We start from the raw sequence: 16,453 nt of genomic DNA, 5'->3' as shown, positions 1-16,453 counted from the left end.
TCAGCCAGAGAAAGATACTCATCATACAGAGCCAAAGCGTGCGCATTTGCCTGCCTAGCCAAGGGTACCTGTTCTTCCAAACCCCGATACTCGAGCAGCCTCCCTTCAAGCTATTTTCATCGTGCGTTTCAAGCTGCTTTGGGAAGTATTCAGTCACGTTTTCCAGAGGCGCTGGAGGTTACAGGGAGCCTGCGGGCGCGCTGGCAGCAGGAGCCGGCGGTACCTGTCCCCATGCCCTCCGGCACGGCGGCTGCCGAGCAGCGCCGAACGCCCCGCGGGGAGCCGCGGCCGGCACCCAATTCAGCAGCAAAACTTCCGCAGACTCGGCAGCGCCGGGCCCGCCGCCAGCCCGCAGCCGTCCCGGCACAGGACATCCTTCCTCCCGCCGCCCCTCCGGGCCGGGACGGCTTCGCCCGCCAGCGCCGCTCCTCCGGACGCCCAGCGGAGGGGACCCTCGCCCGCTACGCCCGGGGCCACGGCGGGGAAGAGGGAGCCCTCGCCCGCGGGCCGGCAGCCGGCCGCAGCGCGGAGCCCTGCCCCTACCTTCAAACGCCCTTCAGGACGCCGCCGCCGCCGGGCCCGCTCCGGCGGGAAAGCGCCCGGCAGGGCCCGCAGGGCCGTTGGCAGCGCCCCGCTCGCGGCACCGCGCGGCCGCCCCCGCCCGCCCTGCTCGCGGCCGCTCGCCCCCCGCAGCCCCGGGGCCGCCTCTGCCCCCGGGCCGCAGCCGCCGCAGTGCGGAGGGGCCGGGCCAGGCCCCGGCAGAGCAAGGGGAGAGGGGGCGACGCGGGGCGCAGCGGGCCGGGGGGCGCCGCCGCCGCCGTCCACCGGGAGGGAACAAAGCGCCTTTGTGCGGCGGGGCCGGGCCCGCGTGTGCGGCGGCCCGAAGCCCCCCCTCCCGCCGCCCGGCCCGCCGCCCGCCCCGCCGCACTCACGGGCCTTCCCAGGCTCATCGGGGGCTGCGCTGCTCACACGGCCAGGCCCCGCGGCCCCGCCACCGGCTCCCGCCCGGCGCCCGCCCGCCTCGCCGCAGTCGCCGCCGCCGCAGCCGCCGCCATGTAACCCGGCGCGGAGGGCAGGGAGGGGCGGCCCCGGCGGCGGCTCCGCCTCCGAGGGGCGGGGAGCAGCGCGGCGGGGCGGGGCCGGCGCCGCTCGGCTCTGCCGCGGCCGGCCCCCGGGCTTGCCCTCGCTCTGGCGGCCGGGGGCACCCGACCCCGTCCGCGGTGCTTGTGCCGCAGGGCCCCGGCGGGACCCCCTCTCGCTGAGCAGTCAGCTCAGAGCCTCGCCTGTCTTCATGGGACGTGGCTGCTCCGAGCAGCCCCGACGCCCGGTTAGAGCAATTCGGCACTTTCAAAGAGCAGTTGGGCCAACAGCGTCAAAGAAATGGGCCTAGTGGAGGGGTACACGCTGCTGCTGGACTTAACATAAGTTAGAGGCTTACAGATGCTAATGGTGGCCCTTTAGTACTGCAGTGATGCTCCAAAGCTTCAACTACAGTCGCTGCTTCCTCCACCTATTTGATCCCTGCTGCCTCTTGACAGGTTTACCTAGAGTCAGACCTGCACTTTTAAACCTCCCAAGTCCATCGTGAGCCCAGGCAGGGCCGCACTGGGCAAGGCCTAGGGCTTTGCTTCAGCGTTTCCCTTGGCCACAGCACAGCACAGAATCATAGAACGGCTTGGGTTGGAAAGGACCTCAAGATCGTCCAGTTCCAACCCGCCTGCACTGGACATTGCCCCCACTAGCAGGAGAGGTGATACTTGATAACACAGCGCTGTGCTGATAGCACACATGCAGAAGTCACTAACTAACACTTTACAGTAGCTGGTAATTTGTAATCAGCCAACTGTGCTGCCAACAGCGGAGAAAAGTCAGAGGCAAAGTCGCAGTTCTTCTGCCCACCCAGCAAAAGAGTTGGAAGATTACAGTGCTGGCTGCTCCAGCACTGTATTTAAATACAGCCTATAAAGAAAACAAAACTGCAGGAGTGCATATTTGGAAGAGGTAATGTTAGGACGGCAAACAGAGCCAAGCCACAGAGGGGTATTTACTTGCATTAAAGAAAGAGATTTGGGACTCAAAAAAGGCAGGAGCAGCAGTGGTTGTTTGTCTAAACCCAGAGCTATTTAGTTAATTAAAGAATCCTTCCACCCATACAAAGTATTTTCATTATGAGAGGCAAAAGAGCTGATCCTAGGGTACTGCAGTAAGAAAAAGTTTATATTATAACCTTGCAACAGCGCCTAGAGAGCCCATCGTCATATGCATCCATTGGGACTATTTGCCAGTTCCCACACTGCCATTTCAGTCAGGTGGAGAAGTTGCACACACATGGAGTTTGCCGTGCAGCAGCCCACACTGTTTAGGAAACATGGAGGAGCCTTGGAGGAAGCGGCACACTTCCTTGTCTGGGTAGCACACACTCACTCATAAATCTCACATAGACCAGAAGTACCACCGTTTGGGGGAATTCCTAATTAAAAAATCAAGATCTACTTTCTTTTCTTCCCACCCCCCAGTTATTTTCTGCAGTTCTAAGAGTCTGTGGTAGGATCCAGTGAATGAGATCCTTCAGATTTAGAGGAAAATCATACAAAAAGGGGATGCAGCAATGCTACTTGTCTTCAGCCTCACTGTAGAATTATAATGCCTGTCAGAGAGAGTTGCTCAGAATGTATCACATGGCAGCGTATAGCTATCTAATCCAGCTAATTGCTAATCTGTTATCAGATTTTAAATATCCTATTGATTAGGCTATAAATTATTGCATCAGATTGTTTCCCCATTCCCCAAAAATGCCATTACGTAGCACATAGATGATATGCTATATGATACCAACCCTTTCTGAAGCATTTGCAGATACTAGCTCAGTAAAGTGCAGAGTAAGAAAAGAGCTGGACTTTGAAGGTCTTAAAGCCCGGCAATTAAAAAATAATTAGAAGTGGAGCAGTGATTCGTTTATTGTATTAAAGTTGAAAAAGATCAAACAGTAAATTCCAATGTAATATTTCAGTCTTGTGTGTTACTTGTGGCTTAAAAGATAATGAAGTATTTTTAAGTGTCCACACCCATTATGATTGGCAAGGGAAGAAAGGTTTGGAGGCTGTTTGAAAAGGTTGCCCAAGGTGACTTGGCAGCTCCAGGCTTTTTTTTTTCTCAGTTTCACTGCTTCGCTGGGCTTTTCTGCGGGAACTCTTTGTTTTCTGGCATTATGCAGCTCTCTCTCATGATCCCAGGTATTTTCAGAAAAGGCTCAACTTAAGTGCATAGCTCACACCCAGCAGCCTCCACTTCAGTGAAGGTGAAGGTATCCAAGGTGGCACCTGGGTCTTGGCCTGTCCTGCAGGGTCAGTCCGCTGAGCAGCTGAATTTGCAAAGACACAACTGTGTCTGACAGCAGACAGTACTTGGGGTGCCTGCTGAACCACTCCTGCTTGACTTACATGTCCTCCCAGAGGAAGGGAGGTGTATCCTAGGGTACATTTTTAAGGACTGACCATGCTTCTTATCAAAGTCTAGGATTTTTTTTTTTTTTTTTTTTTGCATGTGTATAAGGATGATTTTAGACAGAAAACCCAACTTATTAAAGGGGATGGGCAGAGGTTCAAGTAACACTCAATTTCTGCTGCCTCCCTGGCCTGTTCATGCTTACCTGTGTTCTACAGGGTGATCTGGGCCCTGAAGTACAATTTGGTTCTCCTGGCACAACTCCCAAGAGTCTGAATAGATTGTTTGGGTCTCCTTTAACTGCTGCCTTAACTGTGTTAGGCAGAGCCTTTACAAAGCACTCGCTCTTCCAGCTTACAGTTGCGTAGTGCTGATGTTCACCACAAACAGATAAATTGGAGTTTCACTGACAACCCAACTTCACTTCTTGTGCACCTCCATTTCCTGGACTATGTGACCATAACTTTCCATACTGGACGTAGGGGTTTTTTATTTGTTCCTTTTGAAACTCAAGCACATTCTCCTACTGAATGCTCTCTGGGTTTGTGGAGATTAAAGCTTTCCCAATAAATCTTAAAGCATACTTCATGCCAGCATTATTAGCAGGTAAGCTCACAGAAGCTGCCATCTTATAAACTTCTAAAAAATTTGGGTTTGTTTTTTTTGTTGAAGTCTGCTTGATGGTAGCCAAAGCTACCATGCTTTGCTATCATGCAGCATGCTATCGCCTCATTTGCACTCCCTTGGTGGAACTAGCTTTGTTAGAGCAAGATTTGTGCCGTCTACATTCTGATCAGGAAAGAAGCTAGGACGATGTTAGGGGACTTAGCAGAAAGGAAAAGGCAAACCCTCAGATCTGCATTCCTGTGTGAAACAATAGGAAGACTGGAAAAGAACAGACCATTAACAGAGAGCAGTTCAAACCAAAAGCAGCAAAGTATGAAGGGCAAATGAAGGTGGAAAAAGAAAGCCATAGAAGATATTAAACTTTGAGGTGAGAAATAAATGGATTCTGTGACATACTTTGGAAATTCTGTGAATCTGCAGGAAAAAGTCATTAAACGCTTAAACCAGAACAAGTCATTCTTCCCCCCTTGGTAGATCATCAGCAATCTAGGACACTTTGGTACAGCTAGCTGCATGCAGGCTCCCCACTTAATATCACACATCTTCATTAAGTCAGACAATTCCATTGCCTACATTTTCTATGTCTTAGCCAACATTTTGCACAGAAGACATAGCAACTGCCTAAAGCAGTAGTTTGCAAAGCCATAGCAATACTGGGAGAAGAGAAAAGCTTAGAAATCTTGCTTTGTAGCTGGGTCATCACTGAAAGCATCAGCCCTCTTTGTGAGATTCACTTGAAGGGCTGGAGCTCTCCCAGATTTCTCAGCTTTTCATTAATTCCTCATTAGTTAACCTTGCATACAGATAGCTGTCAGTATTTCATGCATGGAATAGCAAACACATAGAAAAAGATTAGGTAGGCAATTACGGCAGTATGTGTTAGGTTTAATCACCTTTTAAAGCATGACTAGTACCAACATTTTCACACTTGTGTTCTCCAAGTGACCCGAGTTGCTTCTAACTTCCCAGCGCGGGACACAGGAGATGTGCTGGAACCAGGCTGTAGATCCAGTCAGTGGATGAATCTACAGCTGAAAAACATTCCACAGAAAGAGAAAAAGGGCTGTTGTGACAAGGCAAAGCATAGGATGAGCTGGGAACAAGAAGCACCAAATGTTTTTTCCCAGCACAAGAGAATTTTGTGTGCAACAGTTACGTCCTGTTCAGACCTGCAGGAAGACACTGCTCTCATCCCCACCTCCAACAGACCAAATGAAGTAGTTAGAACACATCTGCCCACTGAAGTGGCACCAGAGCAGTTGTCTAAGGCACCTTTGTGCTAGTTATTGCATTGGCTGCAGTGCTGCTAGAGTTGTAAGGCAGCATATTACTGTACAGGTATTATTTAAGTATCTGTAATACCTTGAGTACTCCAAAGTGGAGAGATGCCCTGGAAGAAGGGTGGGGTGCTCTCAGCAAAAAGCGCATTTGGTTTTGGATCCCTACTGGAACGTACGTCACCTCTTGAACAGAAGTTATAAAGGCCCAATGATGGATTTATGTAGAACAATTATATGGTTTTGTAAAACTGTTGCATTTAATGGCAGAACTATACATATTGCTATGTAGAACTGTTCTTGTTCATTCCTACAGGACCGTGAACCCTCCTACATGCAGCATTTTGACTTCTATTGCATTGCAGAGATAAAACCTCTGCTGTGCAATTGTAAATGCAGCTGGTGCTGCAGAGCTTGTCATTTGCAGAGGAAAAAATAATTAAACTAACATTCACTGACATTTTCACCAACACCAGGATCCACTTGAAATACATTTACAGGGGGCAAAACTCAATACAAATACATATGCATCAGATAATTCACTGCTTTAGGAGCCTGAGGCTACAAAACTTCTACATACCAAATAGCAACAAATGTTATCTACAGTCTTACAAAGGGAGAAAGGAGGTGCAGTGAGTTAAGGCATTTCAAACACTTTCAAATATTATTTTGCAATAACCTACATATGAACAGCATGGCCAGAAGTGAATCTTTGTCAGCCATCAAGAGGATGATCCGCTGCTGCCATGAGAAATTTAGGGTTGGAAAAGCAATCCTAATTGGTTATAGTGGAAGAGTGTCAGACCTCTTCTGCTACTTAGATTTGTACCCTGTAGAGGCCTTCATGAGTGGGACATGGACTCCAATCATGCCTAGGCACCTGCAGGACTCTGGTACATCTTATAGCAGTTTGTGAAAACAGGATGAAACAGGCTGGACTGGGAGACACATTAGGAAATCGCATCTTTGTGACTGCTCAGGCAAAGGTCATCCTCCATTCACTTTACCCTGCACACAGTGGTCTCCAACGTGCCAAAGCTCATGGATACAGCAGTTTCACAAGCAAGCACCATATTGGATGGCTAAAGATAAAGAGACAAGAAGCACGGTGCCAGCAGGGTCAAGGCAGGCCAGTGGGAAGCCAATGTGAGTGCTGTTGCTCTGGGTGTGTTTTGTCTGTGGCCAACATGCTTTTTCAGGATTCCCAAAATAGCACTTATCATAAACAGCAGATTCACTGGGGAGCGCACTGCTTCACTTAATGCCTCTTACTGTCCCTGTCAGACTCCTACCCCCGTGAGTCTCCTGAAGCTAAAGAGATGGAAAACCTGAGAAATACCAAAAAGTAGAAACTTTTTATAGAACATCTACCATCAAATTACATGTCACAAACTCAGCAGCACAGAAGCTGCCTTGAGTCACTTCTGTTACATCTTCAGACATCAAACCCCAAAGTTTTTATTTTGTTAACAAACTTTGGAACCACCTCCTGTCCCTTAACGCTTTGTAACATTTTCTCAGCACGTGTTGCACTATCTACTTCTAAAGATTTTTCTACAACTATATGGGATTATTAAATTCCCCATATTCCCCAACCCCCTTATATCTTAGCTTTCATTAAGATTTTCTAGGCCGTTTTAGGTTTTCTCAGCAGTTTTGGGACACTTGCTGGGAGGGAGTACATTTCCAAACTGTTTGTTTTCTCATGAAAACTGGGTTTTGCCTATGTGCCAGAATCAGGAGACGATTTATAAATAGCTTTGGACAGATGACAGGAAATGATGCAAGATCTCAGGCCACTCCACAGAGGCCAACTGTCTGAAGTGCTCAGGGAAGAGGGACTTGCACCATTGATTACTACACAGGGAAGAAAAAAAGCACAGAAGCATCATTTACTACAGAAGGTATCAGGCTTATGAAACACAAGATCTCTGTATCATATTACAGCTCAAGCAAAAAGCTTGCAACTACACTACAATGAAGACCAGGAAAATTGAATGTTCCTTTGAAGAGGAAAAACTGACCAGAACTGTAGAAACTTGCTTTGCCTTTTACTCTCAAGGAGGAGCTTTCCCCTCCTAACACACTTACAGATGTTAACATATGCATTGGAGATTCTCCAGACACCAGTTGGTGCCAGACACTGGGATCATCTTCTTACCTTGGCATTTCCCATCAGCTTCAGCAAAGGCCTTCCAACTCAAACTGCTTTAAATGGGCTCCAGTAATAGCTCCAATAATAACTGTGCAGAAGCTAATCTGTGTCTATTCATCTGATCCCAAGAACTATATGTTCATATTCACCATAGTAATACAGAATTGAGCATCAACTCACTGTTTCATTTTGTTTCTATCAGCTTCCATGAAGATAAAGCACAGTAATTTAACCTCAAATAAATGCTTTATTTGGAATAGGAGCAAACTCTCAGCATTCTTAAGTCCATGTCAAAATTCTCAACAGATTTAATTTAAATGTAGTGACTCTGGCCTTCTCCCCCATTACCAAGTTGCCTCCTCTTCCTAACAGCAGCAAGCACCTCCCAGCCCACTCCTTACCACACTTTCACACTGCTGACTGAACAGAGTGATATACATGTAAGGCTACAAGTATTAGTGAGAAATAGATAGTGTACCTCCCCAGCAGATGTGCTTTTGAGTCATCCAGTCCAGTGTGTGATGCGTTTAAATCCTCTATGTTCCCACACTGCAGTTAAGCATCATGTGGGGCTAGAGGAGCTGGCCTCAAAGCAGCCACAGCCATTGTCATAACCAGCCACAGTGCTTTCTCCCACAGACCCAGCATTGTGGAGGCTAGCCTGAGACTTCTGCTGAGATTTCACTTTAACCGACAGTGGTATATCTGATCCTTCTTGTGACCCATACCTCAGAAACATCCTGCTCTCCAGAGTGGATGTTTTCTACCCATCATATGTACGCTACAGGTTCCCATGGCAGACAGAAAAGCCTAGAAGCCTTCCTACCTATGACAGGAGCAAATAATACACCACACATTTTTTGAGCTTTTGTACTAACTGATTTTACCCATGATCTACATTTCTGTAAGTCTAAAGAACTTCTTTTTTTTTTCATTAAAGACATTAAATCTGATGAAATCTTTGTTGTTTTAAAAACATAAGATTTATTACCTCTATTTTTATTAGGTCTCTTAGAGGTACAACGGTGCTGAAACTGGGCCATCCCAAACTTTCTCAGTTAAAGGCTGTACAAACAGAAATGGAATACAGCTGTCCCTGCATACAGTACAGGACATAAAAGCAAATCCACTTGTTAGTGGGTGTTCTCACACTGCATGTGTGCAAGAGAGAAGGCTATAAGCGAAGGTGAAGAAGGCCCCTGTAGAGCTCAACAAGAGCTCCAGTGCATGAGATTCAGCTCTCCTTAATGACCACAGGCATAAAACCTCCCAAAATTGTAAACACAGACTGCATACTTTTCTGCACTTGGAAAGAGATCTTGTATATCTTTTTTGCTTCTTGACCGACAAGAAAGCGTGTCTCACATGCCTCTTACTACACTGCTGTGTAGCTGCCTCCACAGAGACACGCTCTTCTTGTCAAGGACTCCTGCAGACTGCTTCTCAAAAATAACTCCATAGGATACCCTGGTGCTGAGGAATCACTGAGAAGCAGTCCTAAAACCAGAAAGTGATCTTGTAGAGGTAAACTGTATAGTTATGTCTAAAGGTTTTTTCCATTATTTGAAATTTACTTTGCAAGTGAGCTGGAATTAAGAAAGGTAAAGAGGTAGAGAAACCTTCTGCTTTTCAGTGCATCAGCATTCTCTTATCTTCAGCATATCTCTAAATTGTTTTCAATTGCATTCAGTGGAAAACTGTTCAATGAAAACTTAAGAGATTACACATACATATAAAGCTATATTTTATGACAGGGGAAAGCTGTTACTCCCTCATTCTTTGTGGTTTATGAAGCCCTGGAGAACCGTTTAAGCCTCAGTTAAAATAAAATAAATTCCTGGTAAGCCTGTTTTAGTAAACACAAAAAGTTGCTAACCATTATCTCAAATTTCTCTGTATTGTTTAAACTGGACACTCCCAAAACAAAAGCAATCAGATGATTCAAAGAAAAGGAGTTCCAACCTTTAGATCAGCTCTAATTGCAATACTTGGTTCTCATGATTGCAGCAATTCAACAGACTCCGACATGATCATAGGGTTCATGTATGCTCTGTGACAGCATTGCCCTAGATGTGGTTCCTATCTGTAATCTGATGTATCCAGTGGCTCACAGCACCACAAGCCAACTGAACTACCCTTCTACTGTTCCCTCGTATCCACTATCACAGAAGTTAGGTGCACAAATCCATTCACTTGTGTTCAGCAGTGGGAGACTTTGTGACAAGGTGATGCTGCACAGTAGAGATCCCGGTCACCCAAATCAGTGGCTTTAGCCACTAGACAGCTGTGGGCAAACCCTTCCTGGTAGCCTATGTCCTGAAATGGTGGCCTAGAGGGGCAAGACTACAGCTCACAAACCTCTCAGCTTTTCCTTGCAGTTAACTTTTCCAGGACAGACATCCTCTCTGGCTACAGACTGCCTTGGAAAAGATATAACCCAGAAATCAAGGAGGGACATGGGTCTTAGCCCTTGCTTTCAGAGTTGAACCACCCTGCTGGGGCTGGACTAGGAGTCTCATTGCTGCTGCCCAAACCATCCTGCTCCAAGGGCAGCTCCAAGGAGGATTTAACACTCTCAAGCCTGCCTGTCAGAGATGCTTCACAAAGACTTCACAAGACAGCACAATATTCATCAAACCCAAGGTGGTGGTTTGCTCTCAATCCAGCAAAGGTTTCAAGATGTCAGCTATTTTTTTTCCCTGACAGACTACCCAAGCTGGTATTTCCACAGCTGCATGAGCTGCCTAAATGCTTCCTAGAAGAAGAGACGAAAGTAAGATTATTATGGTTTGTGATAATTTTGCTGTTTAAATAATTAAGGCAATTCATTTGCTTGTAGTAGAAACGATTCAAGGACTATGCACAAATTGAGATCAAAGTACTACCCTGTACCCCATGTTTATCATCCTAGGTCCAATGACATTTGTTAGTAAACAATACAAGTGTAATCATTGCTAGGCGACAGTAAATCAGTGGCAAGGCTTGAACAGGCTGTTGTCAAGTAGGAAAACTTCAACCAAGAACCTGCGGTGCCTGCTGTAATCAAGTGAAACAGCAGGGTAGTAATGGAAACTTTTGAACCTTTTCACACAGAGGAACAAGATTTATCTTCCTGATTGCCCTGATGTTTCAGATAGCAGGAGAACATGGGAATATGGGCCTTAATGTCAGCTTCTTTGACCTTTGAAGGGAACTCCATGTGACATGACAATCACAGTAATCAGAACAAGCTCTATCTGCTCTGATACAGCTTTACTGCATGAGCAGATACTCCACTTGCAAGTGCTCAGCCCTCTGCTTCATTCGTTGTGCAAGACAAACAGTGCTCACCTGATTACCAGTAATTGGATACCAGAAAAAATAAAGTCACTCTACCACCCTATGTCTTATTCGTCACATATTGCCCCAGAACCACCAGGGTTTAAGCGCTCTGCATATACCCATTAAATTAATTTCTACAATCTGCAAGAACATCAGGGTGTTAGCATTTCCACTTTCCTGAACTGAGCCACAAAGATCAAAGTTGCAGTAGCCCTTAACAGCAGATACATTAAAGATTACTAGAACTGAATTTTGCAAGGGATCGGTACTTTATTCCACTGTTCAACTTTCCAACCCACTTTTCAAAGGGATTGGTACTTCTTGCAGTAAGTGCAGACCCCCAAAGCTCTGAATTCTCATTCTTTGCAAGTTATTCTAGGCTTTGTCCAGGCAATTGTGATTTTCCCCATCACCAGAAGCCCTGAGTAGCTGTGCTTGTATACCCTAAGCAACTGTGTTTGAAAACCCTCCATGCCAGCTTCTTCACTCCTACTCATCTAGGTTATACAAGTCTCCTTCCATTTCCCAGTTTATTTTTTTTTTCCCTCTTTTTTTCCCTCATTTTTTACCCGCTTTTTCTCCCAGCCTATTCCTGAAAAATTTCCTATTTTGTCCTTGCTTCTATCAGGTAACTACCTCCATCTTCCTAACTGGAGCCAACTGGAGCCGGTAAAGCAGTGCATGGGAGGAACAGTCCACTTCTATTCAATTAAGATGCCCAAACCCAACACAGCCTGCAGTAGCCTTGGGTGCAGTCACAGGAGAATTTCTATTCAGAAGTGGACTGGGCAGGAGCACACCCAGGACCAGCAGCATGGGGATTTGCCTGCTACCCATCTATCCAGTCTGCAAAACGTGAGGTCTCCAGTTCATAGACATCAAGAGATTTTCCACTAGGATAAAATGTGCATCTTTGAGTGTGGATTCCAAGAGTGCTTTCCTTTTCTGGAACAGGCGAGGGCCTTTTAAGAGCCTTTTCTTGCCTGATTTTAGGTAGGACAAAATCAATGCTTTCCTCCATGCCAGTTCTTGTAAAACAACAAAATATTTGAGCTAAACATTCCAGCAAAGTTCAGATTTGGAAATATACCTGGCACCGAAATGTTTACATCCAAAGAATTAGCCGTCAGCAAGATCATGGTCTATCGAACCTGAGGCAAGCACGAAGACCAAGGCACACAAGAACTTCCCAGCCTTGCCCAAGCCACCAAGAGGCGTACTGCTCCCACTTGTACAGCCCCTCTCCATCGCTGCTTCTCTGCCTGGGCAAAGAAATAGGCACATTCACACCCCCTCCACTCCCAGCGGAAGGTACTCAGAAAGCTAACATGGGCTGCATCACCTCTCTGGGCAGCCTTCTCCTGACATCCTTGGGGCTGTAAAGCCACTAGCTGTCAGGGAAGGTGGTAGTGGAAGGGTCTTCCTACACAGGAATGCATTGGGGGGGGGGGGGGGGGGGGGGGGGGAAGTGGACCAGACAGTTTCTGAGAAAGATATGATCCTATCAGTGTTCTCCCTGTGATGAGAGGTTTCTAGGAGGGCACAGGGAACCCCTACAGGGACACTTGCTGCTGGACCCTGTTCAAGCTTCTTTTCACCTCTGCAAAGGTATTTTGGGAAAAGGCTCTCAGCAGGGGAAGCAGAAGGCTGGGCTGTTTCCTGTAAGGAAATATCCAGCTCTCCAGGACAAGGCTTCTTCTATTATCTTGCTCTGATGCACAGTCACACAGCCTCTCCTACCACCCAGGAGGCCTGCAGTTACATGGAGAGGCCCAAGATCAGGGGAATGCAACAGTGAAGGAGGTGAGAAGTGTTTAAATGATCTCCATCATTAGCTTCTCTGTAATCTGAGTTTTTGGCTGGTTGGAGGGATGGACAGAAACCACATGTAACTGTGTGCAGGGGATGGGGACAACAGCAACATCAGCCTGAATTTCCGATGATTACAGAGGCTGTAATTTATTTACATTCTCACTGTATCCTGTGTGAAAAGCATTTCAATACCTGCCCTACCCCCAGCTCCTACCATGAAAAACTAGATCTCACAAAGCTGTTTCCCAGTGTGTCAAATTCAGGTTTCAAGGCTCTGTGTGACAGTTTCACTAAGACAGCATTAACTTCTGACTGAGCATAAGCAACCAGGTCACTGAACACCAGGAGTGCATGACACAGCGCCCCGATGCCTTGCCTGGGTCAGATGTGCTTTTCAGAGCCCCCATCTGCAGAGCCTGTCCCACCCCTCCATCCTTCAGCAGCCAGCCATGGGGCACCCATTGCAGCGAGGTGCGGCAGGCACAATCTAGGTAATACATCCCAAATCCACCCTTCTGTTCTTTAAAATAGACTTTTCATTATACTGCTGGTGGTGGCAGAAAGTAGCCCAAGTCCCCATTGTACCTTCAGTTGCATTTTACCACGTGCAGAGCTGAAGCTCTGAGGATCCTCTCCCTCTGCAGAGCGAACACAGCACTTGCAGGACTAAAACTGCGCTTATATAAGCTCCCGAGAATGCCAAGTTGAACGTCTGACAGAGGAAAAACTTCTGCTAAAACCCTATTTTTTGTCTTTTCGAGAGATCTAATCTATCGTCTGTGCATTCCTGACCTTCGGAAAGTATTTTCATCTCACACGTTAAGTATAACAATCCTCTTACCAAGGGAACATTTTGTTAGAGCTTTAAATTGGGTTACGTAAATTATTTGTAGTTCTGACAGCAGGTTTCTCTTCCGTCCACAGGGACAGTTACGAGATCGCTACAAGGTTCAGTCGTAATCACTGCAGATAATCATCTGAAGGGACTGTTTGAAATGAGATCTAATCTGGGGGATATGCTGCAAGTTTACTAAGGCTTTTTATAAAAGCAGCGTTTTGCCAAGTAATTTGCAATACGGTAACATGCACCAGAACTAAAAACTCCGCGATGTGGATGGTAAATTGAGGAAAAAAAACCATCTCCCACAAACTTGAGAAGGAGCAGAACACAAAGGGGAGAAAACTACATATATACATGTATAAAGGTGGTACTGAGCATGTCTCAATCCATGAGTTTCCTCTTGCTGACTACAGTGGGAACTGCAGACAGGATCAAGCTCTTTGTTTCCACTAAGTAACCATACAGAAAAAGCAGAGTGGAATAAATACTCAAGAAGCAACAGCGCTACTGTTAACATTACATCAGAGCAGTCAGTGACCGAGGAACACATTCTGTACTCTCTTTTCACTTTTATGTCTCCCCAGCCCTTAACCAGATGTGAGGTTAGAGTCTGGTTTTGAATGGAAAGAGTTCTCAGGCAGTAGAAGCCCCCTGCATCAGTTTCTCTTGTCACTGGTAGGGTTGATTGGGAAAAAAAGTTTCTATGGATTTCTTCAGGAGTGGGAAAAGAAGGGAATAATTTATAAATTGTGATTTACTTTTTTAAGTTTGTCATTTTATTTAAGAGCTTTTCAAAAACCAAAAACCAAAACCAAAGCAATAAAACAATAGTTTATTCAAATGGAAAGCATTTTGTTTGACTTTTGTTACTGATTTGTTAAGCCAAAATATTAGAATGAAAAATTTCAAATAAAAATATGGACATTTAATTTTAAAATCTTTGTAAGAGCATTTCAGATTTTTTCCTGCCTAAGTAACAAGAGCAGTGAGTTTCATCCAATGCTAAATATAAGCAATCGAGCAAATCCAGTAAACCTGATTTCTACACGCTCCTGCTGGCTTTAAGTCCTCCACAGAAGTGGTCCAGAAACCAATAAACCCAGCTGCTCCTTCTGCAGCATGAAAGTACTCCACGGAGGGACATTTTCAAGGAGAGAAAACCCACACACATGCACAAACACAAGAAGCATGCAAAAGGTGCTCAGCAGAGGAGGACCTTTACCCACTAAATTTAACATCTGGTAACATTTGCAAATCTGCAGGGACTGCTTTACGTTGGTATTTCCAATTGTATCGAGCTCTCATGGTGGTTTATCTTTCCTTCATATTCCTTCCCTTTTCTGTTTGATGCCAAATACTTATTTTCAGCAGTCAGTACAGAGTTGTTTTATGATTTTATTAGCAGTCTCTCTTACAATACTTTATCTGCAGAGAATGCAGTGCATTAGTACTTCTAGGTACAATGTTAGGTATTCCTCCGAATTATCTACAGACACTGACTAACATACAGTGATTTTATTTATATAAATATACTATTATTTTGTTAATTCTCAAAGAGAGAGGTGTTTTTAAGGGTTAGTTGGAAAGACTGATCTTAATCCTTTGTAATTCTTTCTCTCTAAACAAGCAGACCTCACAGGAGAATACACACAGATATTTAACTTACCATTACTGAAGCTATCTTTTGACTTCCTCAGTATCATTAATATTTAAGCAGAAAGAACAGAACAAACAATTATCTGAATGATACCACACCAGAGCTAACAAAGTAACTTTAAAAAAGTCATCCAGAAGAAGTGAGAAGGTCGACCAGAAAAGGCGAGTCAGGAATAGCTGTGCTCTGATGAGGAGGGGAAGGTTATGTTGCTGTGATATGAGTAGTGCACAGCTGTTACTCTAGTAATAATTCATCATATTAATATTTAAATGAGAGGAGGAGGAGAGCACGGGATTGTGTGTGACTCAATGGTCCCTCCCTGTCCTTAAGCAGAAAAATAGGCCACGAATACAGGAGTATTAGGAGCTCTAGAGTGGGAAGGCTTGCTTTCATTACCTCATGAATAAAAGCGGGCAAACTGGTCCCTGAAGAAGTCTAGAAATTATCCTAGTTTTACTACTGCAAGTTAAATTCTGTTTCTACTCTCAGAAGCAGCCATTACCTAATGAACAAATCAATCCAGCAACCAGTGCTCCAGGTCTGTACGTGGTGTTTCTTGGATTTCAGCATTATTTCCAGCAAGTTTCTAATGCTTCCTGCAAAAAGCCGCCTGTGGGAGCATAGCCTGGCAGTTCCTCACCAGGAATTGCTGAGTCGCTGCTGTACTTTGCCGTTTATCTACAGACATGTTGATAAAAACCATGTCTTTAACCAGGCCTCACTTACCTCCAGGCTTGTTCCATCATCTTGGCCCATCGGGGTCCCTGGCATGGGCAGGCTTAGGAGACCTGAGCAGGGGCAGGAGTGGCTGCCTGCAGGAGGAGGTATGAGGATGAGAGCCTCAGCCCCAGGGAGCCTGGGGGAGCTTCAGGAGGTAGAGCAGCAGCATCCAGCAAGAGCAGGCTCAGCACAAGGTGGAGGGCTGGAGGAAACAGCTGATGCAGGCATAACCCAGACAGATGTGGGTGGCATCCCTGGCAGCAGAGGCAGCCTGACCACGCTTGGTTGCATATAGGCTTGCACAACTTCATCCAACAATTCAATAAAAACACACTTCTCACCTCCTGTTTTTTTGGGGCTGGGTTTTTCTTTGTAATTCTGCACAACTCCTCCTTGTTAGCGGAGAGTGTTACTATGACACACCTGGTTGAGCACTGCCTTGTTTTCTATGTAATTCCATATAGGTAATAAACATCCACTTAACTAGAAATACGGGCACAAACTCCAGAAATGGCCACGAGGCTAAGTAACAAATAGTTTGTAGCAGAACACATCCACAGAGAAGCGTTCAGCTTAGTGCTCAGCATGAAAATACAAGG

General features: G+C 45.9%; 1 protein-coding gene across 4 annotated transcripts in view; it reads right to left on the bottom strand.

Annotated features, from left to right (window-relative positions):
• MAPK6 (mitogen-activated protein kinase 6) overlaps window positions 1-16,018 on the bottom strand; it is a 29,414-nt gene extending 13,396 nt beyond the window's left edge. Inside the window, exons 1-2 of one of the 4 annotated variants that reach the window (XM_065688425.1) lie at window positions 15,144-15,362; window positions 4,965-5,102 (exon numbers count right to left, since the gene is read on the bottom strand). The gene's annotated coding sequence lies outside the window, so the exon portion shown is untranslated. Of the gene's footprint in view, window positions 1-932; window positions 1,041-4,964; window positions 5,103-15,143; window positions 15,363-15,860 lie in introns of those variants that run through there. The other 3 variants (XM_065688428.1, XM_065688427.1, XM_065688426.1) reach the window with 3 other exon arrangements.
• Window positions 16,019-16,453: the final 435 nt, after the last annotated feature.

This window comes from Lathamus discolor, chromosome 8, assembly GCF_037157495.1.
Source record: "Lathamus discolor isolate bLatDis1 chromosome 8, bLatDis1.hap1, whole genome shotgun sequence".
NCBI lineage: Eukaryota > Metazoa > Chordata > Aves > Psittaciformes > Psittacidae > Lathamus > Lathamus discolor.
This window is presented reverse-complemented; position numbering and strand designations above follow the sequence as displayed.